This window comes from Lontra canadensis, unplaced genomic scaffold (genome assembly GCF_010015895.1).
Source record: "Lontra canadensis isolate GAN:19392208 unplaced genomic scaffold, GSC_riverotter_1.0 scaffold141, whole genome shotgun sequence".
Classification (NCBI taxonomy): domain Eukaryota; kingdom Metazoa; phylum Chordata; class Mammalia; order Carnivora; family Mustelidae; genus Lontra; species Lontra canadensis.
The window spans coordinates 1,091,578-1,113,831 of NW_022631135.1; the positions used below are offsets into that span (position 1 = coordinate 1,091,578).

At 41.0% G+C, this 22,254-nt stretch overlaps 1 protein-coding gene and 1 pseudogene across 17 annotated transcripts in view; one reads left to right on the plus strand and one right to left on the minus strand.

Moving 5' to 3' along the window:
- Positions 1-22,254, minus strand: part of EPB41L2 (erythrocyte membrane protein band 4.1 like 2) — a 218,621-nt gene that overhangs the window by 152,778 nt on the left and 43,589 nt on the right. For 16 of the 17 annotated variants that reach the window (XM_032843482.1, XM_032843481.1, XM_032843479.1 and 13 more), the window contains exon 2: positions 17,443-17,447. The exons of the other annotated variant lie outside the window; for it this stretch is intronic. The gene's annotated coding sequence lies outside the window, so the exon portion shown is untranslated. The remainder of the gene's footprint in view (positions 1-17,442; positions 17,448-22,254) is intronic. 17 annotated transcript variants of the gene reach the window in all.
- On the plus strand, positions 10,945-11,055 carry LOC116858663 (annotated as a pseudogene).

Here is a 22,254-nt window from a genome sequence, read left to right on the forward strand (position 1 = left end):
TTAGAGGTATATAAAGGTGTGTGTACATACATACAGATCAGACAAGAGGGACAGACGTAGTACTCATAACCACTCAGCATCCACACTCAACTTCCCCTTTGTCACCATCTCCCTGACCTTTCCTTCCCACCAGAGTCAACCCCAGTCTAAGGATTTTAACTAGTTCTATTCTATTCCAGAACCCAACCTGGTTCAGCCATAATTTGCCTGTCTCCTACCCTCCTCCTCCATTGCTTTGTCTCCTCTCAGTACTTCCATGTTACCATACTAGAACATCAGAATTCAATAAATGCTCAATGAACCAACAAAACAGCACAGTTATAACAGGAAAATTTGTTTTTGCTGTATTCTGTATAAATCAAAAGTAAATATTCTTCCCTGTTGAACCCTAGAGTAATGAGAACGGGGGAGGAGGAGAGTTTTTCTCTTCTGGTGAAGAATGGGTCCGAGTATCCACCAATCCCCTGGGGAGAGTTTCCTTCTACTTTCACCCCTAAACTCTACAGGAATATCCATATTAAGGAGTTTGTTTCTGCCACTGGGTTTATTGTAACAGGATCTGTCCTGTACCAGCTGTATATTTATCTTTAAAAAAAAGACAGATGGAATGGCATGACACAGGGCTTGGTATCATTTTATAAAACAAGTCCAGCTGATGGCTAGACATATACAAACACTGTAATCCCTGTGTACCTCTGGCCGAGATGCCAGGAGCTGGGCACAGCAGAATTGGCTCTTGTTGAAAATCAGTGAGCCAGCTGTCCAGGAGGAGCCATGGCTTATGTGATCGGATCTTTACTTGTTTCAAAGGCTTCTTAACGGTTCTAATAGAGACTTGTTATGCTTTTAGGACACTGGAAAACATCCAAAATGATCAGCCTATCCCTTTTTGACACATGTATCTTCAGGCAATAAACGTACACGCTTCCTACTAATGGAGAACTTCCAAGTGAGTCCATATAAATGAACTGGGTGTCCTATGGATTCACCTTTCCAAAGTTAAGTACTACCAGCTTAAGAATTTACAGAGACACATTTGCCATATTTTCCCAAGGGAAAATAAGCAGGTTTAAAAGGATAATGCTGTTGTTTTAACCCATGTGTACATATTCACAGATTAAAGATAAGAAATGCTCCGTCCAAATGATAACAGTGGTTGTTCCTAAATGTGGACAATGAGAAATTTTCTGCCTTATTTGTATTTCTTTATATTACTGAGTTTCTTCACTAACTAGGTTACTATGATTAAGAAAAAAATTTCATTCATTAAGTGTCTGCCTTTGGCTCAGGTCATGATTCCAGGGTCCTGGGATAGAGCCCCACATTGGGCTGCTTGCTCAGCGGGAAGCCTGCTTCTCCCTCCCACTCCCCCTGCTTGTGTTTCCTCTCTCTGCCAAATAAATAAATAAAATCTTAAAAAAAAATTTTTAAGAGATTAAGGTCCATTAAAACAAAAAACACGAGTTTTCTTTCTTTAGTTCTGTATTCCTGCTTTAGCAGTTTTAAAGGCAGCACAAAACAGGATAAGTAAATCTCAGTAAAGTTATAAACTGGTACCATGCATGTGGTATAGATTTACCTAAAACACAGAGGTACATTCATACTATCCCTCTTTGAGCTTGGCACTGTGTACAAGAAATTACTGGACTCTAAGAAGCACAGGCTTTCAGACACTATTACATCAGAGGCCTTTTTTTAAAGTTAGATTTTAACTGGATTTAAAAGAATGAAAGGAATTTCCTGGATTTTATCACAGCAATTTCCCAACAGATTTTTGCCCCCACTTCTTAATACAAGGATTAAAGCCACTTAGCAAATTAGAGCTTGTTCTTGCCACTTAAAATGCTATTAAGAACGTAGAAATTACGAGATCTTTGAGAAGAAATACACATCAACAAAAGGCTTAGAGCTCCGGCTCAGAATTAGTTGTTTGAACAGTTTCCTATAAAGTCAGTCAAAAAGCATCAAATATCTGAGGTCCTGAGTGCAGGAGGGATCAACTTTCGACCACACAACGCTATGGAGAGACAGGGAACACATACCTGCATTCGGTCAAGAAAGAGCTTTGCTTTGTTTTGTTATCATATGACAAGTATCACTGTCAAGTTTTCACTACAACTTCATTAAAATACCAAGCCATACACACGCACAATTTAACACAGCACAAGGAGGACAGGGACATATTTTTCAGAACTGCAAAATGGCATCTGCAGAATGTCTCAAAGGAATGACAAAGGCACTTCTTTGGTGCCAACAAAGAGAACAATGTTTCCACTAGGACACTACAGGACTATTGCATTGGGGGGGGGGGGGGGTGGGGGGGGGGGGGGGGGGAAGGGAGGCAATAAACATTAACACAAAACAGAACTGAACCAGTAGAATGACAGTCTGTAGGGAAGAATTAAAAGAAAGTATTGAGGATACAAGTTTCACTCATAGCACACAAAACTAAGAGTCCTGTTTTAAAAAATACTAAATTTGAAAAGAAAAATTACAACTCCAAAACTGAGAACATAAAACTACTCATCAGACCAATCAAGTCAACTAAGATTTTTAGATTCATAAACACTGTGCTTCTAGAACTCATATTGCAAAACGGACCTCAAACAAGCTATGGCAGAATTATGCTGAACATTCTACACAGATCATTTCATTTCTTGTGACCACCCAGAAATATAGTATCAATGTCTCCATTTTACAGATAAGGAGAGTGACTCAGTATCTCACAGATCTAATCAATTCCAACTCTCTCCCTCATTAGCTAGGACTTTGACTTTCTTCCCAAGACACTTTTACTTTGTTTCGGGACTATTGACATCAAACAATATTACAAGGATTAAAGACAAACTACTGTCCAAGAACTTTCCTGGCACATTACAATGGATATTATAATAGATATTACAATATTACATATTATAATATTACCTGTTATAATATTACATGTTACAATATTACATATTACAATGGATATTACAATAGCATATTTAAACCGGAACAAGAAGCTTAATAAACTGGGGGTGAGGGATATTGTGATATATCCACTTTTAATCAACCAAGTAACATTTTCAAAACATTGCTAAGTGAAGGGTTTAAGAAACATCTTCGAGGGGCACCTGGGTGGCTCAGTGGGTTAAGCCTCTGCTTTCAGCTCAGGTCATGATCTCAGGGTCCTGGGATCGAGTCCCGCATCAGGCACTCTGCTCAGCGGGGAGCCTGCTTCCCCCTCTCTCTATCTCTGCCTGCCTCTCTGCCTACTTGTGATCTCTCTGTGTCAAATATACAAATAAAATCTTTAAAAAAAAAAAAAGAAAAGAAAAATATCTTCGGAGGGGAAAAAAAAAAAACCCAGAATGCCACAGACCAGGATTAATTACAAAAAGTGAATATCCGAACATACTAGATGAAGAAAGATCATAATCAGGACCTTACACTGATTGTTTCTCTTTTACTTGAAGTGTATGTACTTTATCTGCAGTAGATAGTATCCTAGACAACAATTTGAGGACTTTTATATTTTGGAAAAAATAGTTTTAATGATAAACAGCAGGCTCTGATTAAATTAAGTAGAACCAGTAAATATGTCACCAACAGGGACATTTTTCTCATAATGATTTCTTTCTCATCAATTGCTAGCCCCTACTTTGAATCTCTTCCCAACTAATCTTCCTCAACTCCGGTTCTGATCACACCATTCATCTGTTTTGACAACCTTAGTACCTGCAGGAAAAAAACGTGAATTCTTCCATGTGAAATACAGAGTTCTCCAGGCTCTGGCTGGACCCTCCTTTACAACTTCTCTGCTCAGGTCTGTCCACGAAAAATTCTATTGTTATGAAAATCTACTCCAATCTGCAGGCTCACTCGCCTGCCCTTTCTCAAAAGGCAGCTGTGGAAGCATGCCCATCATCTCCCCTGCCAGGGGGCCAGTGCAGCTCCCATGCTAGGACCTTCCCAAAGACCTCCCACCACTCCCAGTTCTATGCCACCCTACCCTGCCCCTCTTCTCTCAACACTTTTCCACAGGCCAGGCCCTATGCCCACATCTCACCTACTAAATACGTCTGTTACTCCTCTCTGTACCCTTTAGAGCAAAAAAACACACCCCTATGCACAAAGTTATGCTTCGTATGTTTGTGTAGAAAGAAATGAAGTTGTAAGAAAACACCTTTAAGAAACTTAAGTACCTATTTTTTCAAACAATTCCAGGCATCATAAGCTTGTTTTTCTATTATCCAACATAATCACCTTAACGATTCAATAAAGAAGGCCTAATATTAATCAGCACTCTAATGGAATATTATTTTGGCACATTTATGAGAAATCTCAGACCATCTTTTAAGATTCATATTAGTAATGTGTGAGGAGTGTGGGATTTACTACCCTTCAGTCTGCATGACTGGTTCTCGTGGATTAAGACTAACCGAAAGGGCCATTATCTTCAAAAAGGTATTAAATTCTAAGAAAAACAAGAAAAAAGAAAAGTGGTTCCAAAGTAAGTCCTAGACAATATGTTTTGGGATACACAGTCCTCCTGAACCACATAATTTCAGATACGGGAGGGACCTAAAAGAATTTAGCCAACCCTTCACATCACAGATACTAGAGAATCTAAGAAACTTTAAGCAAGTGAAGTGACCAAGAGATCTTTCTAGAATGTCCTGAGCAGGAACAGAAACCTAACCTCTCAGCAAGGGATATCTGCTGGGTATTTCTCATTTGCATTAATCTGTTAAATCAACCAGGTGATGAGCTCACATTTCTGAATGAATTTGCCCCTCAGCACTTTCTAAAACGCTTACTTTTCCCAAACACACTTTCCTCTTGTATCTTCTCTCAATGCACTCCACCCTGCTGAGCTTCCAATTCCCTACAGGTGTAAAAACAGTATGAAACTGTTGAATAGCTGTGAAAACACCACAGCCAAGGGCATTACTATAATCGCTCCTTCGTGCATAGTGTTTATCTGATGAAAGCACTGAGGACCTTCCTTTCACCGCTCCGGTGGGTACCGAAATCACAGCAGAAAGCTGGAGGAGGAATGGCTGGAAAAGAGAAGGGGCACCTGTCCAGAAAAGCAGCAGCAATGGCTATCAGAACTGAGACCTCAGACAGGAAATTCACTTCTGAATGCATCTAGAACATACACACACAACTGGGTAACGGTTACACAGAACCTTGAGAATATAGCTATATAACTACAACGGAAGCTTGTCTTCTAGGAAACCAGGCCAACCCAAGTACCTACCGCACACCCAAATCTGGACCAGATCTTGCGGGCTCCTCTCCCTGGTCATCACTCTCTACTTACTTCTGCTGCATGACAGCACCCTTGGCAGACAGAATTCACTGTTATTCATTCCATTCTAGGAGAAGAGCACTGTATCTAATACAAATACCACTACCCTCATGCGGTCAAAACAGAGCATCCAAAGAAAAACACCAACTCACGTTTACGGGTAATGCTTTCACTGGGTAATCACAGAGCTCTTCAGAACTCACACCTGCAGCCCAGGTCTGCAATCAATGCTAGCACCTTGCTCACTGGCACCACACAATCCAAGGACACCTGGATTAAGATAAACGCCTTAAGTCACAGTGCTGACACAATTCAGTTCCTAACACTTATGTCAGAGGGGGCCCTGCCCAGGGCAGGCAGTAACACTAGGGATACTAGAACCCAACAGAAGCGTAAGTACCTTTAGGAAGTAGAATTCCTTTCCCAATCATAAAATTCCCAAGTTATTTTACTTCTTTTGCAGAACCAAACAGGTGGAAAATAATTCCAAAAGGCCTAGAGGGTATGGAGAACCATCACTACTTACATTACTTACATATAACAAATAAAAAAAGGACTCCAAGAGAAATAAGCTCACACCCTAGCCACACGTGAAACCGCGCAAGTACATTGCAACTACGCATTTAAGGAAAAAGAGCAGACATGGGCGCATGCGCACATGCGTTGTACGTGGGCTCCTTGGTCCACAAAGTGGTGCGACTGCTTTCCCGTGAGGTTGGTCTCCTTTTGCAACACACCTTCTGTGTCCTGACACTTTTCTACAGTGAACAAGTCAGGAGACAAGCAAGCCCCTGATCAAAAAGGAGATTCTTTATGTTATACTAAATTAAACTCTTTGGTCCAACACTAGAAAATAAACTCAGTATAAGAAATGCAGAGCACCATCAGGAAAAAAAAAAAAAAGTTGTGGGTTTTTTTTGTTTTGTTTTTTTAATTCTTTGTCCTCTTCCCTTAGCGGCTCAGGCTCTGTCCATCCTATTTCTCCAGCACTTAAGCTGTCACCTCTAGTCGAGTTCCCCACCCACCCCAATCACTTGAAAAACTTCTGGAAAAGCACCAAAAGTATAATAAACTTTGCCAAATGATATTCAGATTCTGTCCCCACCCAAATATTTGGCTATTTATCCTTATTTCTTGATCTCTTTCCATTCTTTCTCCTGTCCTTTTGTGCTGCCACCTACAAATACATCCTGGTAATTACTTCCTTTCTTCCCCACTCCCTATTCCTCAGATTTTCTACACTTAATTTCTTCATTCCCTTCATTCCGTCTTCAACTCTTCTTCCCGCAAGATGCAGAAAGCCAAGATGTATGAAATTATTAAGTCTTCGAGATGCAGAATTTAATATGCTGGAGACTTCCTGTGAGGGAATTTGTCCAAGAAAAACAAAAACCGAGGATTCTCCATCACCTATTTTTTTAGATATCCCTCCCAGCTCACTGAAGCCGCTTCGGTTGTTCTGGTTTGTTCTCGACTGACCAGGGTCAAACAGAGGTGAGGGTGAGTCGGAGACTGCGTGCACCAGTACATTGTCCGAATCCGTAACTGCCTCAAAAAGGACATCTAATCACCTGTTGACCCAAACAGGTGTGCAAATCATGCTAGACTTGTTTCTTATGCAGAGACAGTCCTGTGATCGACAGTGCCAGCATGACTAACAGCTCACAGAGGTGAAAGAGGAGGCCATGTCCCCTAAGTTGCCCTAAAAGTGCTCAGCACCTTTTTAACAAATCAGAGTAATAACCGTGCAAACCTGGGAGGTGCTCCACTAGAGCTGGGAAGACACAGCCAAAGGAGGGGAAAGAGAGAGGCAGGAAGGAAGGGAAACGACAGGACAACCTCCCCATTCCTGAGGAGCTGAGAGACTGGACACTAACACACATAACCCCAGGGAAAGTTACCATTCATCAAATACTCAAAATGTCAAGCCAACAGAAGAAAAGCCGTAAGATGGAGTGAGCAATTGCCAAAAGAATGATGCCGCTAAGAATTCCTATGGGAATTCAGCAGAAGAAAACAAATCTATTCCAGAGTCGAAGAAATTTGGCACAGGAAATAATGAGCACTTTGGCAAAACCACTAAAAAGCTTTAAAAGACTCATTGGTTTAAACATGGAGGAAAAGAAAAGTTTAAGTCTATGGATGTTTATTCCAAATGTAAAGCCTGCATTTTTACCTCCACTCTTCTCAGGTTCACCTCAAATAACCCTAAAATAGCAGCAATTCAGGCATATCATAATGGTTTTTGAACTTCTCCGAAGTAGCTGGGGCAAATTAGCTACACAGGTGTGTTGGGGTAGTTTCAAGGTTTTACTTTTTTCATACTCAAAGTTAAAATTAGATGGATTTAATGCCCTAGGGCAACGATCTCTCATGAATCCTAGAGGATAATACCTCACAAATTCTCCCCAGTAAATAAACTGAAATAGGCAGCACGGTACAGTGAGAAGTAAATGGGAATAGGTGGAACCAGTTCCCATTCCAGCTCTGAGAGAAACAACTTTGAGCAAGTCCTTTAAGTTCATTTTTCTGAATTTCCTCATCTAGCAAATAGAGGAAAGATGAATTCTCTCTTGAAGTGCCTCACATTCCAAAATTCTACATTTTAAAAAAATTCTTGGCACGGTAAACTGCACACAAAATGAAGTTGTCGAAAATGGACAAATCCAAACACACAGTATGAGCTCTGAAGTCTTTATTCTACACACTAGGAGTAGGGCACAAGGACAAACACAGAATACTAATAGTGATGATGTCTGAAAGTGAGAATCAAGCTTTCATTATTTATGGTTCTGTATGCTACATTTTATTCAACAAGCATGTAAGTTGATCAGTAAAAACATCCAACCCCTTGAATCCAAGCTTAACATTTGGCATCAGAGCTCTATGGCCTCTATGAAATACGCCAGTGAAATCAGAGTTCTCTTAGAAACACAAAGTCCAGTCTCCAACTAGGGGGACAACAGACGGGTGTAAACGCTCAACTTTGTTCTTCCACAGCTATTTTTCTCATCTAGTCTGAATCCCCTCCTCTGTCCCCACCCTTCCCCTTAAAAATCTCTTGAGAGTGATTGAACGCAAATAACCTAAAACTGGAATTTCTGAGACTCTCTTCTTCTCAAAAAGCACTGTATTTTCATCTCGCTACCTCTAGACCTACTGAATTGAATTTCATACTTATTTTCCTAACAAAACCTCACAGTATCCTTAAGTTTTCTTTGTAAACAGGGAGGCGCAGGGCAGTCTACGAAGGAAAAAAGAAGGATGTGGCACCTGTGGGGTGACATCAGCACCAGCCATGGTTCTGAATGGTCTCTAGCAAACAACCCCACCTCACACTATTTAACAAAAACACAGACCTTGCCGGCCCAAGAAAACCCTCACTCACAGTTGACTGCTCTGCTTAGGAAGCCTTATACTTGCAACTTTACAGCTTTAAAGATTTTGTGGAGCACAGCATCAAATACTGTCAGGACCCATCTTTGGAAAGCTAAACTTAGCTGCTCTAAATTGCATTAAGTATCTGGCAGGCCTGAAAAGGACTAACTCTGCACTCCTATCCATAGGCAGGATATAGGGACTCCGGACTCATGACAGGCCTGATTGAAAAAAAGAACGACACATAAAATGAAGGATGACTTGGTTGCGAAAGGGATGGGCACACTGGGGAATAAGGCCAGGTGTCAGAAGTGAAATCCCAGGGCACCTCACTGGCTCAGTCAGTGGAGCACATGACTTGATCTCAGGGTTGGGAGTTTGAGCCCCACCTTGGGTATAAAGAGGACTTAAAAGTAAAATTTAAAAAAAAAAAAAAAAAAAAGTAAAATTGAGAGGTGAGCCTCAATCCACATTCTGTAAAATGGGACTAAGAAAATATAACACATGGTTATTTGTACAGATAAAAATAAAATACTGTTGGTAGAATGATGGCTTTTAACCTAAACACTAAGTTAACATTAGTTATTATTGTCTTGCCCCACAATAACAGTCATTGAAGGGAATAGTAACTCAAGTTTACTTAAGATCTAATTAACTGGGGCGGCTGGGTGGCTCAGTTGTTAATGTCTGCCTTCGGCTCAGCTTATGATTCCGGGGTCCTGGGATGGAGCCCCGGCGGCTGGCTCCCTACTCAGCGGGAGGCCGGAATCTCCCTCTTCCACTCCCCCTGCCGGTGTTCCTTCTCTCGCTGTGTCTTTCTCTGCCAAATAAATAAATAAGACCTTTCTTTAAAAATCTGATTAATCAAAAAAGCACTTGAAAATTAAATGGCAAGTTTTAACACTTTCAAGGAAAATACACAAGTTTTGACTACAACACATATGCTCCCCTGGAAAAATGGGTGGGAGGTGAGCCTTTCTGCCACTCTCCATTCATAGAAAACACCCAAGAAGAAGCCCTACCCTGCCACTCCTCCAGTGAAGAAAGAGCCCACCCAGAGACGGGGTACCTGACATGAATTGGGGTAAGAGCTCAGGGCAACAGGGGGTGAAGTGTTATAGGAACCTGGACCTTTGCCCAATCTCCTTACTCTCCAACCCACCACAGCTTGGTCATCTTTCCCTCCCTTTTTAAGAGTCACAGAATGTAGCCTCCTGCATCCTTCCCACTGCCAACTCCTGACCAAGATGATCCAATATACAGGGAAACTAGACTCCCCACCTCCCAGGTTCAGTGTAGAAAGCAACACAGGCCTTGCAACTTACTACCACAATGGGGAGGTGGCCGAGGAAGTCTAAATGTGTCTGTTTTCACTTACATTCTGAGGCCAAAGCCAAAATCAGACTTGGATGCTAATGCTAGTATTTCTTGATTTTTAAAAAATCATGAGCACAGCAGAAGATGCTAGAGCTTATATCTTGCAAATCCCAAGACTGCATCTACTTTATTTTTTACAGAGCTGATACCCTCCTAATCCTCTAAAACTTAATTTTCAGCTATTGCTGACTATGTGTTCTACAGTTAACCCATCACTGTGAAAAATCGCAGAAACCTGTCTCTGACCCACAGCACACCAAGTCTCCTCTCCTCACTACCTAGCTTTTAAAATATCTTAGCAATGACCCAGACTCTGGTACTTCCCTAATATGACAGTAAAGCTGCAGAGACCCAGTGCTGAGCCAGAGATCACTCAATACCTGAGCCACATTTTTCTTCCTTACCTTACAGTGTTTCAAGTTACTAGGGAAGAGGGGAGCTTAATCCCCAGCCTTCATATGTATAATGCATTCAAAATCGAAATCATTTTTATTACCATACTCCTAGTCCTTTTTATAAAGCACAGTGTGTGAACATGCGCAACTCCCAAGGATCCAGCCCTCCTCACCGTTTTAGTTACCCATTCCCACGGTCTTACCCCAAACACTGGCGTTCAAACTTTTCCACATGTGACCCAGAGTAAAATATTTCCTTCCCTCCAACCCAGTTTGCAAATACAATGTAAACACACCCAGTTTTAATGGAAACAAAGTTTTCAAATGACTGTGTGTGATCCACTCTGATCCAGACTGACGCCTAAACTCGGGCAGATTGGGCTAAACCCAGCCCCTACCAGTGGGTTCAGTGAGCCTTCTGCCAGCCGATTTCCTTAGCCAGAAAAAAGGGCACCTCTTTCCTCCCACTGCCCCTCTTCTCTGTTCTCCCAGAGGGTAAGCTTTGTGCAGGGGCAGTATCACGGCCCACAGAAGCATGATTATTGCTAATTGAAAACTTCTCCCAAAGAGAAAGCTTCTTCCAATTCATGTAAAAACTCTACATAAGTTAGATAAGACCCCGACTCCTATGTTAATTCTTTTTCATATTCTAAATGCCAGTCCTAGCCCTTTTTTTTGCCCTTTGCATTTATTTGTGTTATGTTAGTCACCATACATTAGTTTTTGATGTAGTGTTCCATGTTTTATTGTGTGTAATACCCAGTACTCACTGCAATACATCCCCTTCTTAATACCCACCACCAGACCAACCCACCTGCCATGCCCCTCCTCTCTGAAACCTTCAATCTCTTTCCCAGAGTCCATAGTCTCTCATGGTTCATCTCCTCCAACCCCCGCTGATTTCTCCCTTTATTTTTCCCTTCTTTCTTCTTACGTCCTCCATGCTATTCCTCATGTTCCACATATGAGTGAAACCATGTAATTGTCTTTCTCTGCTTGACTTATTTCACTCAGCATAATCTCCTCCAGTTCCAGTCATGTCAATGTGAATGGTAGGTATTCATCCTTTCTGATGGCTGAGTAATATTCCATTGTACATATGTACCACATCTTTCATCCATTCACCTGTTGAAGGGCATCTCAGCTCCTTCCATGGTTTGGCTATTGCGGACATTGTTGCTATGAACATTGGGGTGTGCCCCTTCTTTTCACTACATCTGTATCTTCGGGGTAAACACCCAGTAGTGCAATTGCTGGGTCACAGGGTAGCTCTGTTTTTAACTTTTTGAGGAACCTCCATACTGTTTTCCAAAGTGGTTGCACCAGTCTGCATTCCCACCAACAGTGTAAGAGGATCCCCCTTTTCCACAGCCTCTCCAACACTTGTTTCCTGCCTTGTTAATTTTTGCCATTCTAACTGGTGTGAGGTGGTATCTCAATGTGGTTTTGATTTGAATTTCCCTGATAGCTAACGATAAACCTTTGTTCATGTGTCTCTCAGCCATTTGTCTTCTTTTGAGAAGTGAGTGTCTGTTCATGTCTCCTGTCCATTTTTTGACTTGTTTTTTGGGTGTTGAGTTTGAGAAATTCTTTATAAATCTTGGATACCAGCCCTTTATCTGTAGTGTCATTTGCAAATATCTTCTATTCTGTGGGTTGTCTCTTCGTTTTGTGGACAGTTTCTTTTTCTGTGCAGAAGCTTTTTAAAATGATTTCTTGAGGGGTGCCTGGGTGGCTCAATGGGTCAGGCCTCTGCCTTGGGCTCGGGTCATGATCTCGGGGTCCTGGGATCAAGCCCCACATAGGGCTCTCTGCTCGACAGGGAGCCTGCTTCTCCCTCTCTCTCTCTGCCTGCTTCCCTGTATACTTGTGATCTCTCTGTCAAATGAACAAATAAAATCTTTAAAAAATAATAAAAGAAATAAGAAATATTGTATAAATATGATAAATATTTTAAAAATAAAAAATAAAATAAAATTTCTTGAAAAACCCTGCCCTAGACATATAATCTTACCGTTATCTTCATTTCCCACATCTCAACCTTTGACTTTTGACCTTTGATTATCTTCCATCTTTCTAGCTCAATCTCTCTCAAACCCTAACTCCAACAATTCTTTGATCTTAGCAGCCTGTGCGCCTCCCATTTCTCACTGCTGGGTCTTCATTACCCTCCTTTGGTACCTTGGAGCCCAGAGGCCACCATGATAGACCTAACCCCCAGCTCCTCTCTCCTCTAGTGTGTTTGCATGTTCCACCTAACCCAGGCCTTACTTACTTGCACCCATGCAGCAAAACAAAAATAGCTATGATAACTTTTCTCAAAATCACAGCCACAGGCTTCAACTGGACTCCGTTATCTCCAGAAATTCTAGGACAGTTCCCTCATCAACCCACCCTACACTTCCACTCTCCTGGACACAGATTTCACATCTGGGAAAAAAGCTAAAACAAAACAAAACAAAAAAAACAAACAAAACAAAACTATAGACTAAAAATATAGGACACTGGAAATTGGATCTTTCTATGGGTTTAGCCACAATCCAAATACAGCTGTTCTCCAATAAGGAAAACCAGATATTGCTTAACGGATCTCAAGGTTACAAATAAAAGTTACTAGATTTAAAAAAAGACTTTGTAGTACAAGGCTGGCCCAGTAAGTTTAAGAGCATTTCACCACTAAAGAATAAAAGAAAAAGTGTATTTACACTCAGAAGTGTTTTTCTTTTTTTGGAAAATGTTTGCCAATATTCTCTTTAGTTCTCTTACCAATGTAGTCCTTGTACAACTCCAGCCTGTCTCTCGAATCACTGACAGGCATAACACTGTATTGTCCAAATATAATTTGTTCAACCATGCAAACACCTGTGCGATCAACCATGTTCAATTTGCAAGGGACAAGTCCAATGGCATGGCCACAGTGATAAGCGCAGATGCCCTATTAGTGGGCCTTTTGCTGAAAGAAAGTTTTTCCCATAATTATCTCTATTTTGAACAAAATGTCTAATAAATGCATTCACATAATTCAACAGAAAAACAAGACACACACATTATAGAGTTGCTATTGATTCTAACGCAGGCCACTAATGGTGACACTAATGCACATAAGAAAAACCCCAGAGTAAAAGGAGGCTGCATCTCTTGAATTCAAGGGCCAGGAGAAGGAAAGATAAGGAAACAATGTGCCTAAGGAGGCCCTAAAAGGTCAAGCCCAGAATTTAACATACTATACAGGTGCACTGCTATAGGGAAATCACCTCATGACCCCAAGGATCGTTTCCACCACATTAAAACACAGTTCTTCCTGGAGGGAGGGAACACACACGACTCTCTCAGTTGAGAAATCTAGACTGAGAAATCACACTGCTGGCAAACAGGCAGATTATATTCCTGTGCAGGTAGAGAACACAAGCCCTCCACAGCAAGAAGATAAATAAGCTTGAAGGAAACTCAGGAAGAGGACACAGACACCACTTGGACCTGCCATCCACAGATGGCCAAGGCCATGGGCTAGCCTACCAGCCTCAGTCATGCAGAATGGGGGGGAAAAAGTGCACAACGGTCCAGCTAACACGACAATTCCTACCTTCGCTTACTTACACTCCTTCCCCAGCACACTTTGACTTTCAAACACCTACCGTCTTCTCCTTTGGTTTGAAGATTGCTGAACTGTTTGCTTCCCCTCCTCCTCCACCATTCAGTCCCTCAACACCTAGGGCCTCTATGCACCCAGCACTGTGCTAGGACATCATAACCTAGTTAAGTGACACACGGAGAAAACAGATTACAAATTCACGGTACAAAATACCTACATAAAGCAAGCTGGTAAGAACAGCCACCACAAAAGAGCCTAAGAACAGGCCATGGAGTGAGGTGAAGTGGAGCCATCTCTAAAGGATCAAGGAGCCAAGAAAGGCAGATAATCCCATGCACCTGCAGCAGTGCCAAGGTACCGCTAGGATTCGCTCCTTTCAACCTTTAACATTTAATCAAAATCACAAAGAGGAGGCCCAACAACTCACAAGGTAATAAAATACAAAAGTCAGTCAATTTCCCTAATGTGGTGGTTATTTGATAAACACTGGAGCTAGAGATCTCTTCTTTTTAAGCTCATCTAAAAATTCCATTTATCCATTGTATTTTAGTTTTCAGTTTACGAAGCTAATCAACAGTCGAGCCTATAGCTGTGTGGACCTGCATGGGGCTCTCACAACTACATATTCAGGTACTTGATATCATTAGGAGAGGCACACTAGGACCTTCAGCCCAGTCAAAACTTTGGTGTGCATCCCTTTGATTCTTTCGCTTCTCTCCCACCCCAACCCAAGGTAGTTCCTGTACCATTGGTAACAGGCAGTCCATTTATCGTGACTAAGATAATGGCAGATAAGACTACAAAGGTGTGATCTCTTCCAAGGCAGGATGAGGGCTGACAGTAGAGTAGGAAGCCGCGGAAAGAAACTCCAATGTAAGGTCAACTTGTGTTATTTGGCTTAGGGCTGGGTGAGCAGACAGATGGACAGCCTCTTCCTCCACCTCTTGAATAGAAAATAAAAAGTTACCATGGAGTTATTTTGCTATGAAAAAAGTCTCATGAAGACAGAAACCATTTCTAACAAGTTAAATTTGGTCTGTGCCCTATGGTAGTGGCTACATGAAGGTTTTCAACTTCTGCACGATGGACATTTTGGCCAGGTAATTTTTTTTTTTTTTAAGATTTTATTTATTTGACAGAGCAACACAGCAAGAGGGGGAACAAAAGCAGGGGGAATGGGAGAGGGAAAAGCAGGCTCCCCACTGTGCAGGGAGCCTGATGGGGGCTTGATCCCAGGATCCTGGATCATGACCTGAGGCAAAAGCAGATGCTTAACCCACTGAGCCACTCAGGCTTCCTTGGCCAGGTAATTCTTTGTTGTGGGGCACGGTCCTGTGTATTATAAGATGTCGAGCAGCAACCCTAGTCTCTGTGCAGTAGATGCCTGAAGCACACCCTCAAGTCATGGCAATCACAAAGGTCTCCAAACAGAACCAAAAGGCCCTGAGGGGACAGGAAAAAAAAAAAAGAAAGAAAGAAAGAAAGAAAAAAAATCACCCACCTATCCCCTCCCCCATTGAAAACCACCACGCTAGATTTTGAGCATTAGGCTGTTCATTAAAATATGCAATAAAGAAGAAAGTAAGATTAACAAACAGGCCAAAATGTTAAGAAAAAGTTAGGTCCTAACCAGTTATTGTCTGCCTCTCAAGGAAAAAGCTAACAGATATCCCCAACGGACAAGAAAGATCAAAACTAGGGTGAAAAAGGTCAAGTGAAGTCTGGAATATTTGAGCCACAGTCAGTGCAGGAACGATGGAAGCCGAAATTGGGAAAAGTTAGTGAAAACCTTAAAAACGAATCAAGTCTATCTTCATTCCACATACCCAAGCCCCTTCTATGGGGGGGGGGGGGACTCGCCACAACTTTTAACAGACTTTAAATCTACAAAATGAATATCTGATATCTGAAACCATACCTATTTTAAAATAATTAGGAACACACAGACCAGACTCCAGATCCGACAGGCTCCAACCATTTTCTGGTTATGTGACAGCCCAGCCTAAGCGATTTCTCATCCAGGGAAGTAAACCGACTTAACCAGTAGGAGGACATTAGCATGGTGCCTGGTATGCTGTTAAGTACTACCTCTCTGGCGATTATCAGTAGTTTCATATACATACTTCTCACACCGCCAAAATGAAGAAAACACCTCTAATAAGTCAACTGGGAAGAAGAAGGAGAAAAAAAATTCCTGTAAAAATACATACCCTACACGCCAAAATTTACCAATACTTCCCTAAGGCAGGAGAAATGTTAATTACCATTCAAGCCCACGGTTACAAAAAAATAAAAATGCTGGGGTTTGTTTGTTTGTAGGTACCCCATTCTGTACCAGTTGTGCTAACTCCAAGTATATTTCCCCAGGTTTTTATCCAAATCAACCAAAATAACACTGCTTTAAGCAGCTAAGTTTCAAAGTTCACGCTCTGAATTTTCTACAAAGCCTAACAATCAAGTGGGAAAGAAGAGCATTTTCTCACACATACCCGGAGCCAGTCTGGAGTTGCTGTTTTTGCCTCACAGAAGTTGTTTTCTAGCCACAAGCTACTACAAATTGTTCAGACCTTTTGGCAGCAACACAGGAAACTGCCCTTTTCACCCGTTCTCCCACAAAAATGTAGTCAATTTCTAGGCAGGCCCGTCTCTCCAGGCTACTTGCTTTATGGAGCCAAATGCAGACCATTTTTCATTTAGCAATACGAAAGGGCCCCAGACATTTTGCATTTTTGTGAAGAAAACTGAACGCAAGTCACCGAAGACCTGTGGGCGAAGCTCTGCCTGAAATCAGCTCACGAAGTGTGCTCCACACTTCACACCGGCCCCTGAATTTATAAGGCATTTGGCATTCCAGCTGTTTCTGTTTCATCCAGCTCGTCCAGGATGCAATCGGCAACACGTGAAGCCATTTCCTGCGCTTAATTGTCCTTGGCTTCCCACTATTCTCAACTCACCGTGTTTCAGATAAGTAGGTTAAAAAAGGTACATCGGTTTCGATTTAAAATAAAATAATTACCTCCAATGTTCCCTTTGAATCTGGGGTTTTTCCACCATCTTCAGGTATTTGAGCATACCACACAGATGAAGTGCAAGTTTCTCTCAACTTTTTATTCAGGCATAGAAATCAATCTGTATGTTTCTCCCTCATATACGTGAGCAGAGAGGAGGGTAGGAGGTGGTAAATTCGTCAACAACTGGGACACTTAATTTCTAACAGTAAAGCTGAAATTGCCTTTTGAATGCAAAATTAAAGAACCTTTGAAAACCAGGATTCCTTTTATCCCATTTGGCCTAAAATTTCACAGACAGGGCATTTATTTTAAAACAACAACAACAGTAACAAATAAAGAAGCCTGAACGCAAGAAGCATCTGCAGTTACTCACCAAATAAAGCTGGACACTACCCTGCCTGGGGCAAAGCAGATGCCAAAAAGCAATCTGGGGAAGCAAGCTCACAATTCACCGACTGAAAAAGAAAAATCAGCCCAGTATTTTCCAAGGAACGGTTACTGTCTCCAAAAGTGACTTGTAACCTCCAACAAGTTCCAATATGACACAGAGGCAACTTCTCCAGAAGGGTACGATATCCAAAACCATCCAGAAACCACAGAGACCAAAATGAGAAGCAAAGGAACCTGGATTCAATTATGCACACCCATTACTTTGATTTAATAAAAGATAATCTAAAGAATATTTTTCAGAGTCCAACATTAACAGCACCTTAAAATATGTTCAAGCTCAGAACTCCCTTTCGAAGATACACTCAATTACTGTTGTAAAATAGATCCCATAGATTATACTGGGGGGTGGGGGTGGGGGGAACAAGAAGGCAAACCGAGGAATCCCAATCTAAAATTCAAAGGAAAATTCTTACTTGTCTAGTAGGTAGAGACCAGCCTTGCCTGTATCTAAGTACAAGAGGCACACCTTGTTTATTTTCAGTAATCTTCCCAATTTAAATAGATTGACAGCACATGAGGCAAGTGCTAATTGCAAACATGTTTTCATTCACTGCTTGCCTTAACTGATAATAAAGCAAACCATCTTTCATCTCCACAAGCAAAACAGAATATCAAAGAGATTTCACAGTGTGGTTTATCAGCTTATCAGCATCTTCAAAGGACATATAATTGTTAATGTTTATGAGAAAGTGTCTATGGAAGGAGCAGGAAGACGTGGCCTCCTTGCTGGAGGTTTACTGCATAGGTAGAAGTGTGTGTGTGAGCGTGAAAAAGCCCTTCCCGAGTTCACTGTCTCCATCTTTACACGACTTACTTTCGTGTAAGGAAACAGCACCAGAAGAACAGCTGCCCCAACCAAGGTTATCCAGAGGTCTGCCATGAAAAGTCAAAGCACCCAAGTTCAAACACATGGGTTTTCTGGCCCATGTTAGAAAAAAACTAGCTTGGCAAAATTTACTTCAGATTTGAGCTAAACAGGCAACTAAGGAGTCTTTTCCCTACTGTTCCACGTTTCAATTATTCACACATTAGAAAACCCATCCTAAACTATGACTGGACCTCTCAAAACAGCAGAAGGGATGGAAAATGTAGACACGGGCACTGATTTCTGTCAGTTCTCATCCCACTTCCACCCCACATTCAATTAGGATTTATTGTGCAGTTACTATATTTAAAAAAAAAAAAAAAAAGCACAGGGCTGATGGTAAAGGAACAGAGAGTGCACAAGACCAGGATGTATTATTTTTTTTGTTACCAAATGGGTTATGTTTGCATCTGTGTTTACAAACAATGAATGTGTTCAGGGTGTTTTGTTTGCTTGTTTTTGTGTTTTTGTTTTTGTTCTCTGTGTGGTTTACTTTATTTATAGATGGCAAGGGCACCGAAGGCCTCTTTGTGGGTCTAAATGAAAACCCCCACCCATGTGGCTTCAATCAAGCCAGCAGTTGAAGGAGTATAGGGTCCAGCTCGAGTCGTCTCCTTCCATGTGCTAAAAAGGGTGAGAAGGGCAGTCTTCTGTGTTGCTGCCTGAATGATTCCCAGTAGTTTGTGCTAGAGAAGAACTCCTCTACAAGGAAAACTGTTCACTTCCCAGCTGTCTCAGCATACTTGTATGAGATGATAGCTTCTTCTCTATTTACTCTTATTTTCTGCTGCACCTTTTCCAGTGAAATCCTTCCCTGGAATTTTAGAATTGTGTCTTTAAATGATCTGGCTAGTGAAAAGAATGTTTGCACATGATGCTTGAGAGTTTAACGGAAAACCAATTTCAGGACACAGTATTAAAATCTTTCCTAAAACGTAAATAAATGAATTAAATTAAATTTTTCCTAGGCTTTTCTAGCCACAATACAGTACTAATTGTGCCCAGGTAGTCACTTCCAGAAAGTTCTTCATAAACACATACCACCACCAGATTGTTCACTCTGGAGAACACCAAAATGAACAAGCTCACAGCCCTTAATACGCCAGTCTAGTAACGAAGAGAAAGAGAAAGGTCAGAATAACGGGGTGGGGGGGGTAATTAGAGAATGTATGTTTATTGTAAATTCATTGGATGATTCTTGTGCATACCAAGTTTGAAGAACTGTGTTCATTCCACGCACCCCATCTCCCACCCCTCGTCCCTGAAAACCAAAAAGTCAATAAATCAGTAAGTCATCTACTTGAAATACAAACAAAGAAGACTCACCGTTGGATCACTCAAATTAGACAGCCACTGCAATTTTATTTAAAATATCACTTTTCCTTGTGCATAAGTGAAGTATACCTACACATTAAATTGTTCGCTGGAAAAAGTCATAAAACTACTATAAAAAGAACTAGAAATCAGAATGTTAAGTCCAATTACTGGTACTTAATTTGAATAAGAATAAAAATCCTACATGTGTATTATCTCAGAAAGTAATTAGAATAATTAAATGAAGCTATACATTAGTATTTTTACTAAGTGTTTTAAAAATTTAACATTATAGGGATGCCTGGGTGGTTGAGTCCATTAAGCGTCTGCCCTTGGCTCAGGTCATGTTTTCAGGGTCTTGGGATCGAGTCCTGTATCTGGCTCCTTATTCAGCATGGAGCCTGCTTCTCCCTCTGCCTGCTCATTCTTTCTCTGTCTCTGACAAACAAAATCTTTAAAAGAAAAAATTCAATATTATACCACTTGCTCGAAAAGCAACTCTGGTTTTAACATCCCCAGTAAATAAGACACTATTGGGAATAAAACAGGCAATAAACTAACATTGGCCGGATTTTAAAAATCAACTTTTAGGCTTCCAGAAAATTCAGTGATGAGTAGAAATATTTGCTTATTTAGGTGCTTATCTCTCTCAGTGGCTTAGCTGATGACATTGTTTTACATAGTTTCAATGTTGCTTTCAAATTCTGTATCCCCACATTCATAGTCTTCTGCATTTGGAGTTTTTTCAGATTTATCTATACTCATATATGTAGCCCCATGTAGTTCATACATGTAGGTTATTCTTTTTAAGTCCTAAATATAAAATAAACTTTCTTTGTCCCGACTGAAAGACAGAGTGTTTCCACTACTTTGCCATTAAGATACCTCAATGACATGGGGCGCCTGGGTGGTTCAGTGGGTTAAGCCTCTGCCTTTGGCTCAGGTCATGATCTCAGGGTCCTGGGATCGAGCCCCTCATCGGGCTCTCTGCACAGCGGGGAGCCTGCTTCCCCCTCTCTCTGCCTGCCTCTCTGCCTACTTGAGATCCCTGTCTGTTGAATAAATAAAGAAAAATCTTTAAAAAAAAAAAAAAAGATACCTCAATTACCACTGCTTCCACATTTCCATGCAGAGGGACAAAAGTCTCTAGAATATGTTATCTAGTGGAATGCTGACTAGTGAGGCACGGTCAGTTGTACCCAATACTGACAAAATGTTCTCCACAATGCTTGTACCAATTTCTATTCTCATCAAAAGTGAATACAAATAACAACTTCTCTATATCTTCCTCAACACTTGATATTTTTAGATTCATATTATGAAGGTTATGGAAAAGTCTCTTTTAACTGGAATTTCCTAAATATTAATGAATTTAATATTAATGAATTTCCTAAATATTAATGAGATTTCCTAAATATTAATATTAATATTACTGACCATTTGGGTTTCCAGTTCTATGAACTGCCTACAATTATCCTCAATTTTTCTATTAGGTTGTCTTTCTCATTGATTTATAGGAGCTGTTCATATAACCTGGATTTGAATCCTTATAGGATATGGACTGTTGTTAGTAATACTCCCTTGAAAAGCCACCTACAGGGGCGCCTGGGTGGCTCAGTGGGTTAAAGCTTCTGCCTTCAGGCTCAGGTCAGGATCCCGGAGTCCTGGATCGAGCCTCGCATCTGGCTCCTTGCTCAGCGGGGAGCCTGCTTCCTCCTCTCTCTCTCTGCCTGCCTCTCTGCCTACTTGCGATCTCTGTCAAATAAATAAACAAAATCTTTAAAAAAAAAAGAAAAAAAGAAAAAAAGAAAAGCCACCTACAATGGCTAGACTAGACCAAGGTCTTTGTTCTCGTTTGACTACAAGTATGGTGATTCACAACCAATGCCTCTAGTCAAGAATATCATCACGGAGCTAGTCTTTTATCCTCCTGCCCTGCCATCTTGAACATGTAGCTTCAACTTCTCCATTGCAACAAAGCTGCTGCAGCTCTAAACTTGATACCCATTCTAGGCAAGAGGGGAAATAGGAAAGACAAAGACCAGACCCCATATTCAGAAAGCAAACTCTTCCAGGAATTCTTTGCTTACCTCTCATTACACACAACCCCTGAAGGACATCAAAGGAGACAGGTGGTCATTTTTAAATGGGTACAAAATAGGGCTGTGTCTGTAAAGAAAGGAAGGCAACTAACAATGTCTTACATCTTCCATCAGTCTAACCCTTTTCTTTCCAATGTAGTACATTTTCTTGTATGGAAGTTTAAGGGTCAAATTTCTCAATCTTTTTCTTCATCATTTGTATTATCTGTGTTCCTACTTCCCAACAATGCTCATATTTTCATCTAAAAATTTTAAAGATTGACTTTCTGCGCTTAACTCTGTTATGCATCATCTATCATGAATTTTTGCATATGGTATGAAGTGGGGAATGAAATTTCATTTTTTTACCCATATGGACAACCAATGGATGTATTGACCTGGCTTCTTTAATAGTTCACCTTTCCCTACTGATTTAGATCACCAACTTTATAATGAGTTTCCTTATTTTGGCTTATATTAAGTTTCTGGGCTTTA